Raw genomic sequence first — 22,830 nt, forward strand, 5'->3', positions numbered from 1 at the left:
CACACCGTGACCAGACACCGCACCACCGTGACCAGACCGCGTCACACCTCTGCACCGTGACCAGACCACGTCACACTGTGACCAGACCACGTCACACTGTGACCAGACCACGTCACACTGTGACCAGACCACGTCACACTGTGACCAGACCACGTCACACTGTGACCAGACCACGTCACACCGTGACCAGACCACGTCACACCGTGACCAGACCACGTCACACCGTGACCAGACACCGCACCACCGTGACCAGACCGCGTCACACCGTGACCAGACACCGCACCACCATGACCAGACCGCGTCACACCGTGACCAGACACCGCACCACCGTGACCAGACCGCGTCACACCGTGACCAGACACCGCACCACCGTGACCAGACCACGTCACACTGTGACCAGACCACGTCACACTGTGACCAGACCACGTCACACCGTGACCAGACACCGCACCACCGTGACCAGACCACGTCACACCGCCGCACCGTGACCAGACCACGTCACACCGTGACCAGACACCGCACCACCGTGACCAGACCGCGTCACACCGCCGCACCGTGACCAGACCACGTCACACCGTGACCAGACACCGCACCACCGTGACCAGACCGCGTCACACCTCTGCACCGTGACCAGACCACGTCACACTGTGACCAGACCACGTCACACTGTGACCAGACCACGTCACACTGTGACCAGACCACGTCACACTGTGACCAGACCACGTCACACTGTGACCAGACCACGTCACACCGTGACCAGACCACGTCACACCGTGACCAGACACCGCACCACCGTGACCAGACCACGTCACACCGCCGCACCGTGACCAGACCACGTCACACCGTGACCAGACACCGCACCACCGTGACCAGACACCGCACCACCGTGACCAGACACCGCACCACCGTGACCAGACACCGCCGACCGTGACCAGACCACGTCACACCGCCGCACCGTGACCAGACCGCGTCACACCGTGACCAGACACCGCCGACCGTGACCAGACCACGTCACACCGCCGCACCGTGACCAGACCGCGTCACACCGTGACCAGACCACGTCACACCGCTGCACCATGACCAGACCACGTCACACCGCTGCACCATGACCAGACCACGTCACACCGTGACCAGACCGCGTCACACCGTGACCAGACACCGCACCACCGTGACCAGACCGCGTCACACCATGACCAGACACCGCACCACCGTGACCAGACCGCGTCACACCGTGACCAGACACCGCACCACCGTGACCAGACACCGCACCACCGTGACCAGACACCGCACCACCGTGACCAGACCACGTCACACTGTGACCAGACCACGTCACACTGTGACCAGACCACGTCACACCGTGACCAGACACCGCACCACCGTGACCAGACCACGTCACACCGCCGCACCGTGACCAGACCACGTCACACCGTGACCAGACACCGCACCACCGTGACCAGACCGCGTCACACCGCCGCACCGTGACCAGACCACGTCACACCGTGACCAGACACCGCACCACCGTGACCAGACCGCGTCACACCTCTGCACCGTGACCAGACCACGTCACACTGTGACCAGACCACGTCACACTGTGACCAGACCACGTCACACCGTGACCAGACACCGCACCACCGTGACCAGACCACGTCACACCGCCGCACCGTGACCAGACCACGTCACACCGTGACCAGACACCGCACCACCGCGACCAGACCGCGTCACACCGCCGCACCGTGACCAGACCACGTCACACCGTGACCAGACACCGCACCACCGTGACCAGACCGCGTCACACCGTGACCAGACACCGCCGACCGTGACCAGACCGCGTCACACCGTGACCAGACACCGCACCACCGTGACCAGACCACGTCACACCGTGACCAGACACCGCACCACCGTGACCAGACCGCGTCACACCGTGACCAGACACCGCACCACCGTGACCAGACACCGCACCACCGTGACCAGACACCGCCGACCGTGACCAGACCACGTCACACCGCCGCACCGTGACCAGACCGCGTCACACCGTGACCAGACACCGCCGACCGTGACCAGACCACGTCACACCGCCGCACCGTGACCAGACCGCGTCACACCGTGACCAGACACCGCCGACCGTGACCAGACCACGTCACACCGCCGCACCGTGACCAGACCGCGTCACACCGTGACCAGACCACGTCACACCGCTGCACCATGACCAGACCACGTCACACCGTGACCAGACCGCGTCACACCGTGACCAGACACCGCACCACCGTGACCAGACCGCGTCACACCGTGACCAGACACCGCACCACCGTGACCAGACCGCGTCACACCGTGACCAGACACCGCACCACCGTGACCAGACCGCGTCACACCGTGACCAGACACCGCACCACCGTGACCAGACCACGTCACACTGTGACCAGACCACGTCACACTGTGACCAGACCACGTCACACCGTGACCAGACACCGCACCACCGTGACCAGACCACGTCACACCGCCGCACCGTGACCAGACCACGTCACACCGTGACCAGACACCGCACCACCGTGACCAGACCGCGTCACACCGCCGCACCGTGACCAGACCACGTCACACCGTGACCAGACACCGCACCACCGTGACCAGACCGCGTCACACCTCTGCACCGTGACCAGACCACGTCACACTGTGACCAGACCACGTCACACTGTGACCAGACCACGTCACACCGTGACCAGACCACGTCACACCGTGACCAGACACCGCACCACCGTGACCAGACCACGTCACACCGCCGCACCGTGACCAGACCACGTCACACCGTGACCAGACACCGCACCACCGTGACCAGACACCGCACCACCGTGACCAGACACCGCACCACCGTGACCAGACACCGCCGACCGTGACCAGACCACGTCACACCGCCGCACCGTGACCAGACCGCGTCACACCGTGACCAGACACCGCCGACCGTGACCAGACCACGTCACACCGCCGCACCGTGACCAGACCGCGTCACACCGTGACCAGACCACGTCACACCGCTGCACCATGACCAGACCACGTCACACCGCTGCACCATGACCAGACCACGTCACACCGTGACCAGACCGCGTCACACCGTGACCAGACACCGCACCACCGTGACCAGACCGCGTCACACCGTGACCAGACACCGCACCACCGTGACCAGACCGCGTCACACCGTGACCAGACACCGCACCACCGTGACCAGACCGCGTCACACCGTGACCAGACACCGCACCACCGTGACCAGACCACGTCACACTGTGACCAGACCACGTCACACTGTGACCAGACCACGTCACACCGTGACCAGACACCGCACCACCGTGACCAGACCACGTCACACCGCCGCACCGTGACCAGACCACGTCACACCGTGACCAGACACCGCACCACCGTGACCAGACCGCGTCACACCGCCGCACCGTGACCAGACCACGTCACACCGTGACCAGACACCGCACCACCGTGACCAGACCGCGTCACACCTCTGCACCGTGACCAGACCACGTCACACTGTGACCAGACCACGTCACACTGTGACCAGACCACGTCACACCGTGACCAGACACCGCACCACCGTGACCAGACCACGTCACACCGCCGCACCGTGACCAGACCACGTCACACCGCCGCACCGTGACCAGACCACGTCACACCGTGACCAGACACCGCACCACCGCGACCAGACCGCGTCACACCGCCGCACCGTGACCAGACCACGTCACACCGTGACCAGACACCGCACCACCGTGACCAGACCGCGTCACACCGTGACCAGACACCGCCGACCGTGACCAGACCGCGTCACACCGTGACCAGACACCGCACCACCGTGACCAGACCACGTCACACCGTGACCAGACACCGCACCACCGTGACCAGACCGCGTCACACCGTGACCAGACACCGCACCACCGTGACCAGACCGCGTCACACCGTGACCAGACACCGCCGCACCGTGACCAGACCGCGTCACACCTCTGCACCGTGACCAGACCACATCACACCGCCGCACCGTGACCAGACCGCGTCACACCGTGACCAGACCACGTCACACTGTGACCAGACCACGTCACACCGTGACCAGACACCGCACCACCGTGACCAGACCACGTCACACCGCCGCACCGTGACCAGACCGCGTCACACCGTGACCAGACCACGTCACACCGCTGCACCGTGACCAGACCACGTCACACCACCACATAGTGACCGAATATTTCCACTTACAGGGGATTAGACGCGTCAGGTGGCTTGTCATATGTTAATATGGCTTCATTAGCCGAATAACGTTTCTGCATTTCTCACACACGGGTTGGCGGCCGTTTTTCCTCTTTTTGCTTGTTTATATTTTTTTGATCGTGTTATTGCACTTTTTGTTCGGTAGTATGAGGAGAAAGCAGGTTTTTCCTCGAGTTTAGTTTTTTTTACTGTGTTAACTAGTGGGACAGTTTTATACGTCCACACTTATTCGCTCCTCACCCAACCGCCCCCAGGACTTCTCCCGAATAGCCCCCATCCTCTGGAATTCCCTGCCCCAACACGTCCGGCTATCAACCACAAACGGAACCTGAAACCCCACCTCTTCGGCTATGTGCCCGCGTCAGGAAACGCGGACCTAAGCAGAAATTAATGAGCATGCTGCGTTTCCTTAGCGGTAAAAAACGCATCCATTGGCACAAAAAGGCCAAAATGCATTAAAATGAATGGGATGCTTCTTTTAAGTGTTTTTGATGTGGTTTGACCCCGAAACATGGATTTTTGTGAGTACTCACCGTAAAATCCTTTTCTCCGAGACGCTCATTGGGGGACACAGAGACTGTGGGGGTGTGTGCTGCTGACACTAGGCATACAAAAAACAAGTTAGCTCCTCCTCCGCCGCATACACCCTCGCCCCGATAGCGGGCAGAAACCAGTTTAGTGCAAAAGCAGTAGGAGAACATCCATAAATTAGCCTTAACGCAGAAAATCATATGTCTGAAAAAGGACCACCCTACATTAAATAAGGAATTATACTAATTAAATAAACACGAGCCAACTGGCTATCAGGGTGGGCGCTGTGTCCCCCAATGAGCGTCTCGGAGAAAAGGATTTTACGGTGAGTACTCACAAAAATCTATGCTTCTCCTTCGTCTCATTGGGGGACACAGACTGTGGGACTTACTAAAGCAGTCCCTGGGTGGGAGGACAACTCACCGATCCAAGCCGCATGCCCTCCTGTCTAAAGGTGTGCCACTGCTGCTTGGAGAATTTTCCTACCCAGGCTCGCATCCGACGAGGCCTGAGTATGCACATTGTAATGCTTACAAAAAGTGTGCAGGCTGGACCAGGTTGCTGCTTTGCATACCTGCTCTGCCGAAGCCTGGTGCCGAAGCGCCCAAGAGGCGCCCACTGCCCGAGTAGAGTGCGCCCCTATCCCTGTTGGAATCGGTGCGCCTCTAATATGGTAAGCCTCCTGAATAGTCAGGCGAATCCATCTGGCTATGGTTGACCATGAGGCTGCGAGACCCTTCCTGCGCCCTTCAGGAATCACAAACAACGAGTCCGTCTGGCGAAAAGGTGCTGTCCTTGACACGTACCTCCTGAGAGCTCTTACCAGATCTAAAGAGTGGAGCGCCCTTTCCACTCTGTACTGGCACTGGACAAAACGAAGGCAGAACAATGTCCTCATTAATATGGAAAGAGGACTCGACCTTTGGCAGAAAAGGCGGCGGTGGTCTAAGGACTTATCCTAAAAAAAAGTCAGAAAAGGAGCTCTGCAAGATAATGCTCCTAACTCCGAGACCCGCCTAATGGAAGTTATAGCTACCAAGAATACAACCTTCCTGGAGAGATATGACAATGAAATTTCCTGTAACGGTTCAAATGGGGCTTCCTGTAGGACACCCAGGACCAGGTTAAGGTCCCAGGCATCTATGGGTGCTCTATAGGGGGGCACCAAATGAGAGACACCCTGAATGAACATCCTGACCTGCATATTGGTAGCGATCTTTCGCTGAAAAAGGACCGACAAGGCCGATATCTGCCTCCTAAGGGAACTCGGCGCCAACCCTGCGTCTAGGCCGGACTGCAGAAAAGCCAGGATGTTGGGGACCGAAAAGGATAATGGCGCAACCCCGTGTTCTCGACAACAATGAAAGAAAACCTTCCAAGTGTTATGATAAATTTTCGCCGAGGCCGGCTTCCAGGCGCTAACCATTGTCGCAACCACTTCACGCCCAAATCCCGCCTGGGTCAGAATCCAAGATCCAAGATATATATATATATATATATATACACACACACACATACATACATGTCATTGAGACACATATGTATATATATATATGTATTTATATTTCATAGAGTTCTTCATAGCAGAATAGCCACTAATTCAATTACCGGCTTCTGTCAAATCCTTCCCCAACCCGACATGAAATGACACATGGTCACACTCAGTAACGCATTTCATGTTTTTTTATATGTCCCTGACTAATAATTAGATGAGGGTTTGTGTGTAACATTTGGGAGGTGTAGGTGTTAATTCGTTGTTAAAAAATGCGTGGGCTCCGGCTGTAATTTCTCAACCAGAGAGGTTAAGCAGGTGAGTGGGGGCAGATTTTAATAGCCATGAGAGGGACCATTGTTTTTGGCCCCCCCCCCGCTACAAAAATCTGCCCCCAGACATGGCGCATCTATAAGGTGTGCCGATTCTGGCACTTATCCTCTCTATTCCCATTGCCCTTAGTGGTGGTCAATGGGTTAATATAACAAAGGGTTAATGTCACCATTCGATTGTAAGGTGACATTAACCCCTTAAGCCCCAAGGGTGGTTTGCACGTTAATGCCTCGGCCAATTTTTACAATTCTGACCCCTGTCCCTTTATGAGGTGATAACTCTGGAGCTTCCATGGATCCCGGTGATTCTGACATTGTTTTCTCGTGACATATTGTCCTTCATGTTAGTGGTAAAATTTCATTCATATAACTTGCGTTTATTTGTGAAAAAAACGGAAATTTGGCGAAAATTTTGAAAGTTTCGCAATTTTCCAACTTTGAATTTTTATGCCCTTAAATCACAGAGATACGGCACACAAATAACTTGATAAGTAACATTTCCCACATGTTTACTTTACATCAGCACAATTTTGGAACCAAAATTTTTTTTTGTTAGGAAGTTATAAGGGTTAAAAGTTGACCAGCGATTTCTCATTTTTACACCATTTTATTTTTAGGGACCACATCACATTTGAAGCCACTTTGAGGGGTCTATATGATAGAAAATACCCAAAAGTGACACCATTCTAAAAACTGCACCCCTCAAGGTGCTCAAAACCACATTAAAGAAGTTTATTAACCCTTTAGGTGCTCACAGGAACTTTTTGAATATTTAAAAAAAATGAACATTTAACTTTTTTTCACAAAAAAATTACTTCAGGTTCAATTTTTTTTATTTTACCAAGGGTAACAGGAGAAATTGGACTGCAAAAGTTATTGTGCAATTTGTCCTGAGTAGGCTGATACCTGATATGTGGGGGGAACCACTGTTTCGGCGCATGGCAGAGCTCAGAAGGGAAGGAGCGCCGTTTGACTTTTTCAATGCAAAATTGGCTGGAATTCAGATCGGACGCCATGTCACGTTTGGAGAGCTCCTGATGTACCTAAACAGTGGAAACCCCCACAAGTGACCCCATTTTGGAAACTAGACCCCCCAAGGAACTTATCTAGATGTGTGGTGAGCACTTAGAACCCACAAGGGCTTCACAGAAGTTTATAACGCCCGGGCGTGAAAATAAAAAAATCATTTTTTTTCCACAAAAATGATATTTTTGCCCCCGATTTTTTTTATTTTCCCAAGGGTAACAGGAGAAATTGGACCCCAAAAGTTGTTTTGCAATTTGTCCTGAGTAGGCTGATACCCCATATGTGGGGGTAAAATACTGTTTGGGCGCATGGCAGAGCTTGGAAGGGAAGGAGCACCATTTGACTTTTTCAACGCAGAATTGGCTGGAATTGAGATCAGACGCCATGTTGCATTTGGAGAGCCCCTGATGTGCCCAAACAGTGGAAACCCCCAATTCTAACTCCAACCCGAACCCCAACACACCCCTTAGGCTGGAGTCACACTAACCTGGGCAAAATACGGTCCGTAGTTTACATGCGTAATATGGATGAATGACCCCTAAATAGTGCTCCGTAGGTCATCCGTAAGCCAGGTGAGGTCGCGTATTTTGCGCATGTCTGCATCCGTATGTAATCCGTATGGCGAGATTTTCTCGCAGCCTTGCAAAATGGACATTTAACGGTTTTGAGGCCTGCAAACAATTTAAATCATTAGCCTGCACCCTATTTATACACTCAGAAACAGGTGGCTGCCTCCATTCTCATAGAATCGTAGAGTTGGAAGGGCCCTCCTGGGCCATCTGGTCCAACCCCCTGCTCAAAGCAGGATTTGCTAAATCATCCCAGTCAGATGTCTGTCCAGCCTCTGTTTGAAGACTTCCATTGAAGGAGAACTCACCACTTCTCGTGGCAGCCTGTTCCACTCATTGATCACTCTGTCAAAAAGTTTTTTCTAATATCTAATCTGTGTCTCCTCCCATTCAGTTTCATCCCATTGCTTCTAGTCTTTCCTTGTGCAATTGAGAATAAAGTTGATCCTTCTACAATGTGACAGCCCTTTAGATATTTGTAGACGGCTATTAAGTCTCCTCTCAGTCTTCTCTTTTGCAAACTAAACATTCCCAAATCCTGCAACCTTTCCTCATAAGACAGGGTTTGCAGACCGGTCACCATTCTGGTCGCTCTTTTCTGAACTTGCTCCAGTTTGTTGATGCCTTTTTTAAAATGTGGCGTCCAAAACTGGACACAATATTCCAGATGAGGTCTGACCAAAGAGGAGTAGAGGGAAATAATGACTTCACGTGATCTAGACTGTATGTTTCTGTTAATACATCCTAGAAGTGCATTTACCTTTTTTGATGCTGCATCACACTGTTGACTCATATTCAGTCTGTGATCTATTAGTATACCCAAGTCTTTTTCACATGTGCTGTCACTTAGCCCTATTCCCCCCATTCTGTATATGCTTTTTTCATTTTTATTGCCCAGATGTAGTACTTTGCATTTCTCCCTGTTAAAAACCATTCTGTTAGTTGCTGCCCACTTCTCCAGTTTATTTAAATCTTTTTGAATCCTCTCTCTCTCTTCTCTAGTATTAGCTATCCCTCCTAGCGTTGTGTCATCAGCAAATTTAATCAGTTTACCCTCAATTCCTTCATCTAAATCGTTGATAAAGATGTTGAACAATACAGGGCCCAGGACAGAGCCCTGTGGTACCCCACTTGAGACATTCTTCCAACTGGATGTGCAGCCATTTACGACCACTCTTTGGGTCCGATCACTAAGCCAGTTATGAATCCACCTAACAGTTGCCTTGTCCATTCCATACTTAGTCATTTTTTTAATAAGGATTGTATGAGAGACTTTGTCAAATGCTTTGCTGAAGTCAAGATATACTGTATCTACAGCATTTCCTTGATCCACCCAATCAGTGATACCGTCATAGAAGGAAATTAAGTTAGTCTGACATGACTTATTAGTTACAAACCCATGCTGACTCTGTTTAATCACTTCATTCTTATCCAGGTACTGACATACATGTTGTTTAATAATTTGTTCAAAGAGCTTTCCTGGTATAGAGGTCAGACTCACCGGCCTATAGTTGCCTGGGTCCACCTTCTTCCCCTTTTTGAAGATAGGAACAACATTTGCTCTTCTCCAGTCTTCTGGCACTTCTCCTGTTCTCCAAGAATTTTCAAAGATTATGGAGAGGGGTTCAAAAATTTCTTTTGCTATCTCCTTCAGTACTCTGGGGTGTAATTCATCTGGACCTGGAGACTTGAATTCATTTAGGTTAGCTAAGTGTTTCCTCACTATCTTTCTGTTTATAGATATCCTGGATTCTTCTATTCCCTTAATAGGACAGTGAAGAACAGTTGATGTTACATTTCCTTTCTGAGAGAAAACAGATGCAAAATAGGAATTTAAAAGTTCAGCCTTCTCAACATCCTGTCTTACCATTTCATCATTTTCATCCTGTAAAAATCCTATAGCATCTTTGACTTTTCTTTTACTTTTGACATATCCCCAAAATCCTTTATTATTGCTTTTGACATCTCTTGCAAGCCTCAATTCATTTTCAGCTTTAGCTAATCTGATTTGTGCCCTGCAGGTTCTGCAGACAGCATTATATTCTTCTTTAGATATGCCTCCCTCTTTCCATTTTATAAACATTTTTTTTCTTCCTTTTTAGCATGTGCTTAAGTTCTGTGTTCATCCATCCTGGTTTCCTTAAATGCTTCCTATTCTTCCCTCTTTCCGGAATTGTTAACAACTGTGCTTTGAGAATTTCATTTTTCAAGATTTCCCATCCTTCCTGGACATTTTTGTCTTTAAGGATATCCAGCTATTAGATCCCTCCAATTCTCTTTCTGAATCCCTTAAAATCTGCCTTTCTGAAATCTAACCTTGACGTCTGAGTCTTCACAGGTCTTCCTCCTCTAGTTATCCAAAATTCTAAAATAGCATGGTCGCTACCTCCTAGGGTCCCAGCCACTTTTACCTCCTCAACCATTTCCTCCCTGTTTATAAGGATTAGATCCAAGGTAGCAGTTCCCCTTGTCTTCTCCCCTACCTTTTGGAAGATAAAGTTGTCAGCAAGAGAGGATAAGAATTTCCTTGACCTGTTAGTTTTGCCTGAGAGAGATTCCCAACAAATGTCTGGATAGTCGAAATCTCCCATGACAACTATGTCATATTTTTTGGAGAACTTGGCCATTTGACGCATAAAGAGTTCATCCATATCTTCAGCTTGCACAGGCGGCCTGTAGTAAATGCCTACAATGGTGTCCTTTCCATTGTTCTGTCCTTGTATTCTTACCCAGTTTCCACAGAACTCCCAGTCTCTGAAGCTTCAATCTCTGTGCAGATATACGCGTTTCTAACATACAATGCGACACCTCCTCCTCGTTTATCAAGTCTGTTTCTTGCAAATAAGTTGTATCCTTCTAGTCTTGTATTCCAATCATGTGTATTGTCCCACCAAGTTTCAGTGATTCCAATGACATCATATTTCTTTTCCTGTGTTAATAGTTCCAATTCTCCTTGTTTGTTGCCCATGCTTTGTGCATTAGTATAGAAACATTTTAGTTTGTGATTGGTTTCTCTTTCTCCAATATTTTTATTAATTAGATTCTTTTGTGTTTGTTCTTCCTTTCCACTTCTAATAGCAGAGTTCTCAATAGCATTTGTCAGGTGTATGGCTTTTTCTGGTCTTTTGATTCCCTTCCCATGTTGTTCTAGTTTAAAGCTCTCCTTACAAGTGTAGCAAGGCGACTTCCAAATACATGTTTTCCAGTCTTCGTAAGGTGCACCCCATCTCTAGCAAGTAGTCCATCGTATAAGTAATTCACTCCGTGATCCAGAAATCCAAATCTTTGCTGACGGCACCATCGACGTAGCCAGTCGTTCACCTGCAGAATCTTATTCCACCTCCTTGTTCCATGGCCATCCACTGGGAGGATGGAAGAGAAGACCACCTGCGCTCCCAGTTCTTTCACTTTCTTGCCTAAGTCTTCAAAGTCTCTGCAGATGGTTTCCAGGTCGTTTCTTGCGGTGTCATTTGTCCCCACATGTAGTAGCAGGAATGGGTAGTCATCTGTCCATTTGTGACCTTGCTTTCACGAGGTGTGTTGGTGTTCTTTGTGCAACATGGCAGAGGGTCTGAGATTCAATACAACTGAGCAGGTTCTCTTTACCTGGCTTTTGTCACGGCGCTTTGGGCAACCATACCCAGTGATAGTGGATCCGCGGAGGAGGAGACGCATGTGGGTCCATCCACTTTTGAGGCAACGACTCACAAGAGGTCATTTTCACCGCCTCTATTCTTCTCTGCGGGAGCATCCGGAGAAATTTTACCAGTACTGTCGCATGAGCATTTCCACATTTGATCGACTCTTGGAGACAGTGCACCCTGGGATAACCTTTCAGGACACAAGGATGCACAAAGCTATATCTGCAGAGGAGCGACTTCTACTCACAATACGGTATGTACTACACAACCACATTCTCTATGTTCATAATGTGTGTGCAAAATTATGTTTTTTGGCCTTCTTGGACAAAGTTTAATGCCCTCATCTTACTCCAAATATGTTTCAACTTACACACCAGAAAGTTAGATCTAATATGTCCTGCATATCACTTAGTCATTGTGCCACCAAATATGTGTGTGTTATTCTATCTCAATTCCTACCAAGTTTGGTCGGCATGTAACTGATTTTTTTGAACTTAGGCATTCTAAACGTAACAATTTCTGTTGTTCTACAGCTTCCTGTCCACTGGCCCTCCACCATGAGTTTCTCATCGGAAAGTCAACCATTTCAAGCATAGTGAGGTCTACATGTACAGAAATCTGGACTAGACTCCATCAAGTGGTCATGCCCGAGCCCAGGATGGAAGACTGGTTAAGGATATCAAGGGACTTTGAGGAGGACTGCCAGTTTCCAAATTGTATTGGGGCCCTGGATGGCAAACATATCAGGGTGCGTAAGCTGCCGAACTCTGGCTCCCAATTCTTCAATTATAAACAATACTTTTCTGTTGTATTGTTGGCTCTGGTAGACCCTCAATACAAGTTTATAATTGTTGACATTGGGGCCTATGGAAGGACGGGAGACTCTAGAGTCTTCAATACTTCCATAATGGCTCGGCGGCTACGCACCAACCAGTTGGATCTACCACCACCACCACACCAGCTACCAGGTTCCCCTGAAGAATCAGTCCCTTATGTCCTTGTGGCAGATAAGGCCTTTCAGTTATCGCGCAATGTCATGAGGCCATATCCCCGGCGCAACCTTGACCACAGGCGCAGAATTTTTAACTTGCGCCTATCAGGTGCTAGGCGACTGGTGGAGTGTTCCTTTGGGATTCTTTGTGTCAAATGGCGGGTACTCCAGTCTGCCATTCAGTTGAGTGAGGAAAATGTGAATGAAGTTGTGAAAGCCTGTGTTGTTCTGCATAACTTCACCAGGATACATGATTGTTCCTCCTCTGATGGTGTTGTTACGGTTCTAAGTAGGAACCAGAGAGTGGACCCTCTGGGTCGTGGCTCCAGAGCCCCCGAGGGCGAGCGGCCCAGGTGATGACCACCCCCTATACAGGGAGTGTTAGGGGCAGGCCCAAGGGGGGTGAGACCACGACAGCCGGAACCAAAGGGATAACCCAGGGAGTGTACAGAGGGAAAGGCCAAAGGATACTGACTAGAGTAGACCCGGAGCAGGAGGGAACAGAACGTAGGGAACCAGGACCGATCAGGATGGAGCCAGGGCAGGAACGCTGGAAGAAAGAAGGAAGAAAGGTTAGGGGGGACTGACCTAGGGGTACAGACGGAACCCTAGCTAAGGGGCTACCAATGACAGCAGCAGGGAAGGACCAGGCGAGGGTCAGGCAAGGAGGCAGCAGAGGGAACTGAGCGGGGGTCCAGACGGGGCTATGGAGCGGAGAGAAGAGCGCAGACTGGGAGAGAGGGGGGACCTGAGAGTCGGGCGACGCTGCGCAGGAACGCTGAGCGCCACAGAGAACGACAAACAGGCGTCTTACCATTCAAGACGCCAGACAGAAATACCCGGTGGGCGCCGCCATGTTGGGGCGGAGCCACCGGGTCACGTGCTCCCAGGATGCCCCGCGGTCAGAAACGAGCGAGTGCGCATGTGCGTGCCTCTGACGCGCCGTGACCCTGCAAAGTCAGACAGGGCACGGCGCGAGGATGAAGGAGGGATGCACCGGGAGGAGGGGGACCCCAGGTGAGCATCGGGGCGCGTAATAGTACCCCCTCTCTTACTCCCCTCCTTCTTCAGGCGGGATAGAAACCTTCTCATGATATGAGGAGCATTGATGTTCTCCCGGGGCTCCCATGACCTTTCCTCAGGACCGAATCCTTCCCAATCTACCAGAAAGAAGGTTCTACCTCGGACGGTCCTCTTTGCCAGGATGTCCCTGACATCAAAGACGTCCCCAGCGGAGCTAGGTTGCGGAGCGTGGGACGAGGCTGGCTGAAAGCGATTAAACACTGTGGGTTTGAGAAGCGAGACATGGAAAGTGTTGGGGATCCGCAGGGAGGCAGGCAATTTTAGTTTATAGGTTACATCATTGATGCGAGTCAAAACCTCAAAGGGGCCAACGTAACGTGGACCTAACTTATAAGAGGGGATTTTAAGTCGGAGGAAGCGCGAGGACAGCCAGACCTTATCGCCTGGATGATAAGGAGGGGTGTCCAGGCGCCTCTTGTCGGCGTATCTTTTCATCCGATCGCTAGCTCTCTTAAGGGACCTTTTAGTCTCCTCCCAAATTTTAGAGAATTCTGAGGACAAGGAGTCCGCCGCCGGCACGCCCGAGGTGGGGGACACGGGAAGAGGAATGCCCGGATGCTGCCCAAAAACTACAAAAAAGGGAGATTTGGAAGAGGACTCGTTGGGTTGATTGTTGTGAGCAAATTCCGCCCAGGGAAGCAGTGAGACCCAGTTACTTTGGTGTGCATTAGAAAAATGTCGAAGATAAGTGGTTAACACCTGATTGATCCGCTCCACTTGGCCGTTGGATTGTGGATGATAGGCGGAGGAGAAATCCAGGACTACCCCCATTGAGCTAGAGAGAGCTCTCCAGAAACGAGAGGTGAATTGAACACCACGGTCAGACACGATGTGCTGGGGAAAACCATGAAGTCGGAAAACATGATGCACGAAGATCTTCGCCAACTCGGACGCAGAAGGCAGACCAGGTAGCGGGATGAAATGAGCCATTTTGGAAAAACGGTCTACCACCACCAAAATGACAGAGCAGCCGGAAGATGGAGGTAGATCCGTGACGAAATCCATGGCGATGTGGCTCCAGGGAACTGATGGAACCGGCAAAGGATGTAAGAGACCAGAGGGTAGCTGTCGTGGAATCTTATTCCGGGCGCAGGATGAGCAAGAAGCGGTAAATTCCAGGACGTCCTGGCGGAGTGAAGGCCACCAATAATGGCGGGAGATGAGGGATAGAGTCCTCTTGGCTCCGACATGCCCGGCGACCTTAGAAGAGTGTCCCCAGTGCAGAACCCTTACTCTATCATGGTCCAATACCAAGGTCTTGCCTGGTGGTGGGTTGACCAAACTTAGAGGGGCTAGGGTGACGATCTTTGCTGGATCGATGATGTGAGCGGGGCTCTCCTCTTCATCGGTCGGGAGAAATGATCTTGATAGGGCATCAGCTCTGATGTTCTTATTACCCGGACGAAAGCGGAGCTCGAAATCAAAGCGTCCAAAAAATAGGGACCATCGGGCTTGCCGGGGATTGAGCCTTTGGGCAGACTGAACATAGGCCAAATTCTTGTGGTCGGTAAATATCGTAAAGGGATGGACAGCTCCTTCGAGAAGGTAACGCCATTCCTCTAAAGCCAGTTTGATTGCCAGTAGTTCCTTGTCCCCAATGGAGTAATTGCGTTCGGGGGGAGAAAAGGCTTTAGAAAAGAACCCACAGGTGACAGTCCGGCCAGAGGAGGTTCTTTGCAGGAGAACCGCCCCCGCTCCCACGGAGGATGCGTCGACCTCGAGAATGAAGGGTCTCTCGGCATCAGGACGGTGGAGAACGGGCGCTGTAGCGAATTCTCTCTTCAGAGTTTGAAAGGCGTCTTCTGCCTCGGGAGGCCAGAGGCGGGGATTGGCTCCTTTGCGCACAAGAGCAGAGATGGGCTTGGTTATGGTGGAAAAATGAGGAACGAATTGCCTATAATAGTTAGCAAAGCCAAGAAAGCGTTGAATGGCTTTGAGACCAAGGGGACGGGGCCAGGCCAGGATCGTGGACACTTTCTCGGGATCCATCCTCAATCCAGACTTCGAAACAATATACCCAAGGAACGGCAGAGACGGTTGTTCGAAGGCGCATTTCTCCAACTTGGCAAATAGGTGGTTCTCCCTTAGACGCTGCAACACTTGCCGTACATCTCGTCGATGGGTGGAGAGATCTGGAGAGAAGACAAGAATGTCGTCAAGATAAACCACGACACAGGAGTAAAGGAGATCCCCAAAAATATCGTTAACGAGCTCCTGGAATACCGCTGGTGCGTTACAGAGGCCAAACGGCATCACCAGGTATTCATAGTGACCGTCACGGGTGTTGAATGCGGTCTTCCACTCATCCCCAGCGCGAATTCGGACCAAGTTATAGGCTCCTCGAAGATCAAGTTTGGTAAATATTTGCGCCCCTCTCAGGCGATCAAAGAGTTCGGGGATGAGGGGTAACGGGTACTTGTTCTTAATCGTGATGCTGTTCAGACCTCTGTAATCAATGCACGGGCGGAGCGACCCGTCCTTCTTCTTGACAAAAAAGAAGCCTGCGCCCGCAGGAGAGGAAGACTTCCGTATGAAACCCTTGGCTAAGTTCTCTTGAACGTAATCCGACATGGCTTGCGTCTCTGCCGGCGAGAGCGGATAAATCCTACCCCGCGGAGGGTTGGCTCCAGGGACGAGCTCGATGGGGCAATCATAGGGTCGGTGAGGCGGAAGGTTCTCGGCCTCCCTCTTGTCAAAAACATCCGAAAAAGAGCTGTAAGCAATGGGCAACCCGGAGGGTAAGGAGGGGGAAGGAGAACCACCCACGGGACGCACCGGCAGCAGACACCCAGACCTACAGGACTCCCCCCAGCGCAGGATATTACCCTTATGCCAGTCTAAGGTAGGGCCGTGGGCTCGTAACCAGGGAAGGCCTAGAAGGATAGGGTGAGAGATGCTCGCTAGGACATAAAAAGCAATCCTCTCCTTGTGTAGGGCCCCTACCTGGAGTACCACCTCATGGGTGACCAAGGTAATGGTCTCTTGGAGAGGTTTACCGTCCACGGAAGCAAGGATCCGTGGAGTTTCTAAGGTCTTGACCGGGACCGAAAATTTAAGAACCTCTTTGAGCCTAATAAAATTTCCCACTGCGCCGGAATCCACATAGGCTGCCAGAGAAAAACGTTTTCCACCAACGTGCAACAAGACAGACAGAGTGAGGGGTAGAGAGGTATCATACACACCTAGGGAGGCCTCTCTTACCTGACCTAGGCGGAGGAGTTTTCCGGACGTTCCGGGCAGGTACGGACCAGATGGGAGTCACTACCACAGTAGAAGCAGAGACCGTGAGTGCGTCTTTCCTCCCGGCGTTGTCCAGATACCTTAAGCCGGTCTACTTGCATGGGTTCAGGCATGGAAGCAGAAGCGGATATTCCGGGCCGGAGACAGGGTAGACCGCGGATGGTTGGGGAAGCACGGGGAAGTCTCCTCTCGCGAGCACGTTCCTGGAACCGAAGGTCGATACGTGTGGCTAGCGAAATGAGATCTTCTAAGGCAGTGGGAGTATCCCGCCCAGCTAACTCATCCTTAATTCGACCCGCGAGGCCTCGCCAAAAGGCCCCTACCAAGGCCTCGTTATTCCATCCCAAATCAGAAGATAAGGTTCGGAATCGGATGGCATACTGACCCACGGTTTGGGACCCTTGGTGGAGGTTAAATAAATATTCCGTAGTAGAGGCCAGGCGACCCGGCTCGTCGAACACTCGACGAAACGTCTCGAAGAAAGTACTTAGCTGGGAGACTACCGGATCATCACGTTCCCAGAGGGGGTTAACCCACGCTAAAGCGTCTCCCTCAAGATGGGAGACAATAAAAGCCACCTTAGCCCGCTCAGTGGGATATTGCAGGGGCAGGAGTTCGAAATGGAGGCGGCATTGATTCAGGAAACCTCGGCACAGCTTGGGATCCCCGTTATAGCGGGGCGGCTTAGCTAAACGGGGTGGCGGGTGAAGCGCCTGGGCTGGAACGGGAGCTGCAGCAGCCGACTGTAAGGAGAGTAGGCGGTCATCTATGGAGGCCATATAACTGAGGATATGGGTCTGGGTATCTCTTTGCTGGGCCAGTTCCTGCTGCAGTCCAGCCAGTTGGGAGGCATTCCCAGGGTCAGAGGACTGGAGCCCGGAAAGACGAGAATCCATGGATTTCATGAAAGCCATGATACGAGTTTGATTCTCCCGCAAAAACAGCAACTCCTTTTGAGCCGCAGCGGCTCCAGCGGGGTCCATGGCCTGTTTGTTCTGTTACGGTTCTAAGTAGGAACCAGAGAGTGGACCCTCTGGGTCGTGGCTCCAGAGCCCCCGAGGGCGAGCGGCCCAGGTGATGACCACCCCCTATACAGGGAGTGTTAGGGGCAGGCCCAAGGGGGGTGAGACCACGACAGCCGGAACCAAAGGGATGACCCAGGGAGTGTACAGAGGGAAAGGCCAAAGGATACTGACTAGAGTAGACCCGGAGCAGGAGGGAACAGAACGTAGGGAACCAGGACCGATCAGGATGGAGCCAGGGCAGGAACGCTGGAAGAAAGAAGGAAGGTTAGGGGGGACTGACCTAGGGGTACAGACGGAACCCTAGCTAAGGGGCTACCGATGACAGCAGCAGGGAAGGACCAGGCGAGGGTCAGGCAAGGAGGCAGCAGAGGGAACTGAGCGGGGGTCCAGACGGGGCTATGGAGCGGAGAGCAGAGCGCAGACTGGGAGAGAGGGGGGACCTGAGAGTCGGGGCGACGCTGCGCAGGAACGCTGAGCGCCACAGAGAAAGACAAACAGGCGTCTTACCATTCAAGACGCCAGACAGAAATACCCGGTGGGCGCCGCCATGTTGGGGCGGAGCCACCGGGTCACGTGCTCCCAGGATGCCCCGCGGTCAGAAACGAGCGAGTGCGCATGTGCGTGCCTCTGACGCGCCGTGACCCTGCAAAGCCAGACAGGGCACGGCGCGAGGATGAAGGAGGGATGCACCGGGAGGAGGGGGACCCCAGGTGAGCATCGGGGCGCGTAATAGGTGTTGTGCGTAGGCCGGACAATGGGCGCAGGGTGAGACCACCTATCAACCCTCAACGTAGACCGCTCTCTGGCCTAAAAGTGCGTGATATTTTCACTAATTACTTTATCTCACCTGAGGGGGCAACTTCTTGGCAAGAGAATGCTGTGTCTATGTTATAATTTGTTTCTTTAATTGTGTCTAAATATATATTACTCAAGCCCTTATGATTCTATGACTGTTTCATTGCATTGGTTAGTGTATGTTAGTATGTTGTGAGGGATTGTGAAAAATCACACAGAGACGTTAACTAGAGTAGACAAATTTTTAGTTTTGCCTTTTTTTTTTGGTTTGCTTAAAGGCAAACATAATATTGCCATAAGAACATTTTGGCAATGGGCGAAACGACCCTTTGTGCCTTCTTTAACTTTTTTGAAAAGTAACATTACATAACAAAACACAAAAAAAGATTAGGCAATAACAACATTGCTGCATGAGAATATTAAACTAGATTTTCCAAAAAAAGGTGAGCTCCATCACCAAAATAAATGCTAAAAGATAACACTCACATTTCCTCATAATGTTTTCCAATCATAGAAAGATTCCACCATGACAGGCAAGGCTACCTCACGGCTTTCACACAGATATTACCTGTCTGTAGAACAGACAATATTTAACCATGCTATACTGGAAAGGATGAAAATACAAAACTCACTTGTTAAGACAGAGAGAGCGTGATATTCTGAAGGCAGGTCGCCTTGAATTGTTTTTCTAGAGATTGCTAGCAAAAAAGGTGACTACTTCACTAAAGCGAGCACGCCTTTCCTAGGCCTTAGCAAGTGAGTAGTGTATTTTCATCCTTTGACTTTACAGTATAGCGCGTTGAAATATTCTCTTTTGTACACACATGTAATATCTGTCTGAAAGGCGGGAGGTAGCGTTGCCTGTCATGATGGATTGTTTCATATGTTTGGAAAACATTGTTTAAAAATTAGAATGTTAAATTATGTACAAAATGTTGGTGATGGAGAACACCTGTTTTTTCCTTTCTATTTGGAGCACCAGTTAAAACGCACTGGACATCTCCGGCCATCAGACTTATAAATCCTCATAGGTTGGGGAAGGGGAACGTGGAAGAGCAGCCTGTGGGTGCTGCTGGACACTGTGGCCAACATCGCTCTGTGTGGGGCCATACTGTTGCCCATGATGCTGGAATTGTCCAGCCTCCTGGGACTGTTGGGGATACTGGCCAGAGTAATGATGATGGTGAGGGGCTTCTTGTTGGCTCTGGTAGGCCCGTGGCTCATACTCACCAAGATAGCCAGATCGTCCCCAACCAGGTTGGGACCAGCCTCCAACACTGGGTGGGTACAAGTGGCCATATTGGTGGGGTTGGCTTGAGGATGACATTTGGGGCTGCGGAATAGAAGGTTGGGTAGGGGGAGGAAGGGGTTGAGGTGTTGGCCCACGTATTTGGGGCTGTTCGGATTCTGCTTGCGCAAGCATCTGTGTGGATGGTCTCATGCGCATTAGATTTCGTGGTGAGAGCTGCCACCTCTCCAGAAATTCAAAAACCACATATCGGTTATTGGGGGGGGGGTGCTTGCATCAAGCAGGATCTGAATACATCCCCTAATACGGAGCCTGACCTCACGGGTAAGGGCACGGAGATAAAGGGTGAGGCTACGTGCATAGGCCTCCTCCCCATCATCTGTAGTTACTCTAGATAAATAATTGAGCACCCCTGTGTCCACATTGGTTCTGCTCTCTTGAATAGTGACCTGGCGCCTTCTTCTTGTTCGCCGTGATGTAAGAGCAGCCTGTGGGGAGGCCCTAATCTGGGCAGTTGGGCTGCTGCTCAAGTTGCCCGGCTCTTCCAGGATGGGTGAGGTGGCAGCAGCAGACCGTCCTGGTGGTGTTGTGTGTAGGCCAGCCATTGTGTTGTCCTGTGATGCCTCATCTTCAGCCATCCTTCTTGTAGGGGGAGAAGATGGGCCAGCCACCTCATCCCCTACAGGATCTATAATGGGCTCTGTCTCTGAGGCCGTTCCTCGATCCGTAAGGTTGGATTGAGTTCTGTTATGAAATAGAACAGAGGCAAAAATACATCAATATTTTTGGCCCTGTAAAGTATTTGTGTAATGTGGTGCGAGGTATCTACTTACGGTCTCAGATCCAGAATTGGGGCGAGGAAGGACAGCCGGTCATAGTATATGTACTTTCTTTTTACATATCCAGCATCCCCACTCCTGGACCGCTGCTGGCGTTCCCGGCGGAACTGGTCCCGGATGCTTCGCCAGTGTTTCATCACATCTTCCACTGCAATGTGACAGGAAAGATTGTCAAATTCACATATTTGATAGGTCACATTTTCTACCAGTAGTCTAGGCATGGGGCCTTCTGGGGTGTGCTTTCTACCCATGGTGGCATATGTAATTGGGCAGATACACAGGGTCTCATTAGCTACACTTAAAATAATTTGTTTGGCTAGGAGGATGAGGAGCTTGTGGCCTAACCCCAAATTATGGCTGTGTGAAGTCACGTGTCACATCCAAATGTAACGGCCTCATGAGGCTAAAAGTACATGCACAGGAAGGGGGGTGCTCATAGAATCATAGAATCATAGAATCGTAGAGTTGGAAGGGACCTCCTGGGCCATCTGGTCCAACCCCCTGCTCAAAGCAGGATTCGCTAAATCATCCCAGTCAGATGTCTGTCCAGCCTCTGTTTGAAGACTTCCATTGAAGGAGAACTCACCACTTCTCGTGGCAGCCTGTTCCACTCATTGATCACTCTAACTGTCAAAAAGTTTTTTCTAATATCTAATCTGTGTCTCTTCCCATTCAGTTTCATCCCATTGCTTCTAGTCTTTCCTTGTGCAAATGAGAATAAAGTTGATCCTTCTACAATGTGACAGCCCTTTAGATATTTGTAGACAGCTATTAAGTCTCCTCTCAGTCTTCTCTTTTGCAAACTAAACATTCCCAAATCCTGCAACCTTTCCTCATAAGACAGGGTTTGCAGACCGATCACCATTCTGGTCGCTCTTTTCTGAACTTGCTCCAGTTTGTTGATGTCTTTTTTAAAATGTGGTGCCCAAAACTGGACACAATATTCCAGATGAGGTCTGACCAAAGAGGAGTAGAGGGAAATAATGACTTCACGTGATCTAGACTGTATGCTTCTGTTAATACATCCTAGAATTGCATTTGCCTTTTTTGCTGCTGCATCACACTGTTGACTCATATTCAGTCTGTGATCTATTAGTATACCCAAGTCTTTTTCACATGTGCTGTCACTTAGCCCTATTCCTCCCATTCTATATATGCTTTTTTCATTTTTATTGCCCAGATGTAGTACTTTGCATTTCTCCCTGTTAAAAACCATTCTGTTAGTTGCTGCCCACTTCTCCAGTTTATTTAAATCTTTTTGAATCCTCTCTCTCTCTTCTCTAGTATTAGCTATCCCTCCTAGCTTTGTGTCATCAGCAAATTTAATCAGTTTACCCTCAATTCCTTCATCTAAATCGTTGATAAAGATGTTGAACAATACAGGGCCCAGGACAGAGCCCTGTGGTACCCCACTTGAGACATTCTTCCAACTGGATGTACAGCCATTTACGACCACTCTTTGGGTCCGATCACTAAGCCAGTTATGAATCCACCTAACAGTTGCCTTGTCCATTCCATACTTAGTCATTTTTTCAATAAGGATTGTATGAGAGACTTTGTCAAATGCTTTGCTGAAGTCAAGATATACTATATCTACAGCATTTCCTTGATCCACCCAATCAGTGATACCATCATAGAAGGAAATTAAGTTAGTCTGACATGACTTATTAGTTAGAAACCCATGCTGACTCTGTTTAATCACTTCATTCTTATCCAGGTATTGACATACATGTTGTTTAATAATTTGTTCAAAGATCTTTCCT

The sequence above is a fragment of the Dendrobates tinctorius genome, unplaced genomic scaffold, assembly GCF_039654945.1.
Source record: "Dendrobates tinctorius isolate UK_male_01 unplaced genomic scaffold, ASM3965494v1 ptg000168l, whole genome shotgun sequence".
Lineage (NCBI taxonomy): Eukaryota > Metazoa > Chordata > Amphibia > Anura > Dendrobatidae > Dendrobates > Dendrobates tinctorius.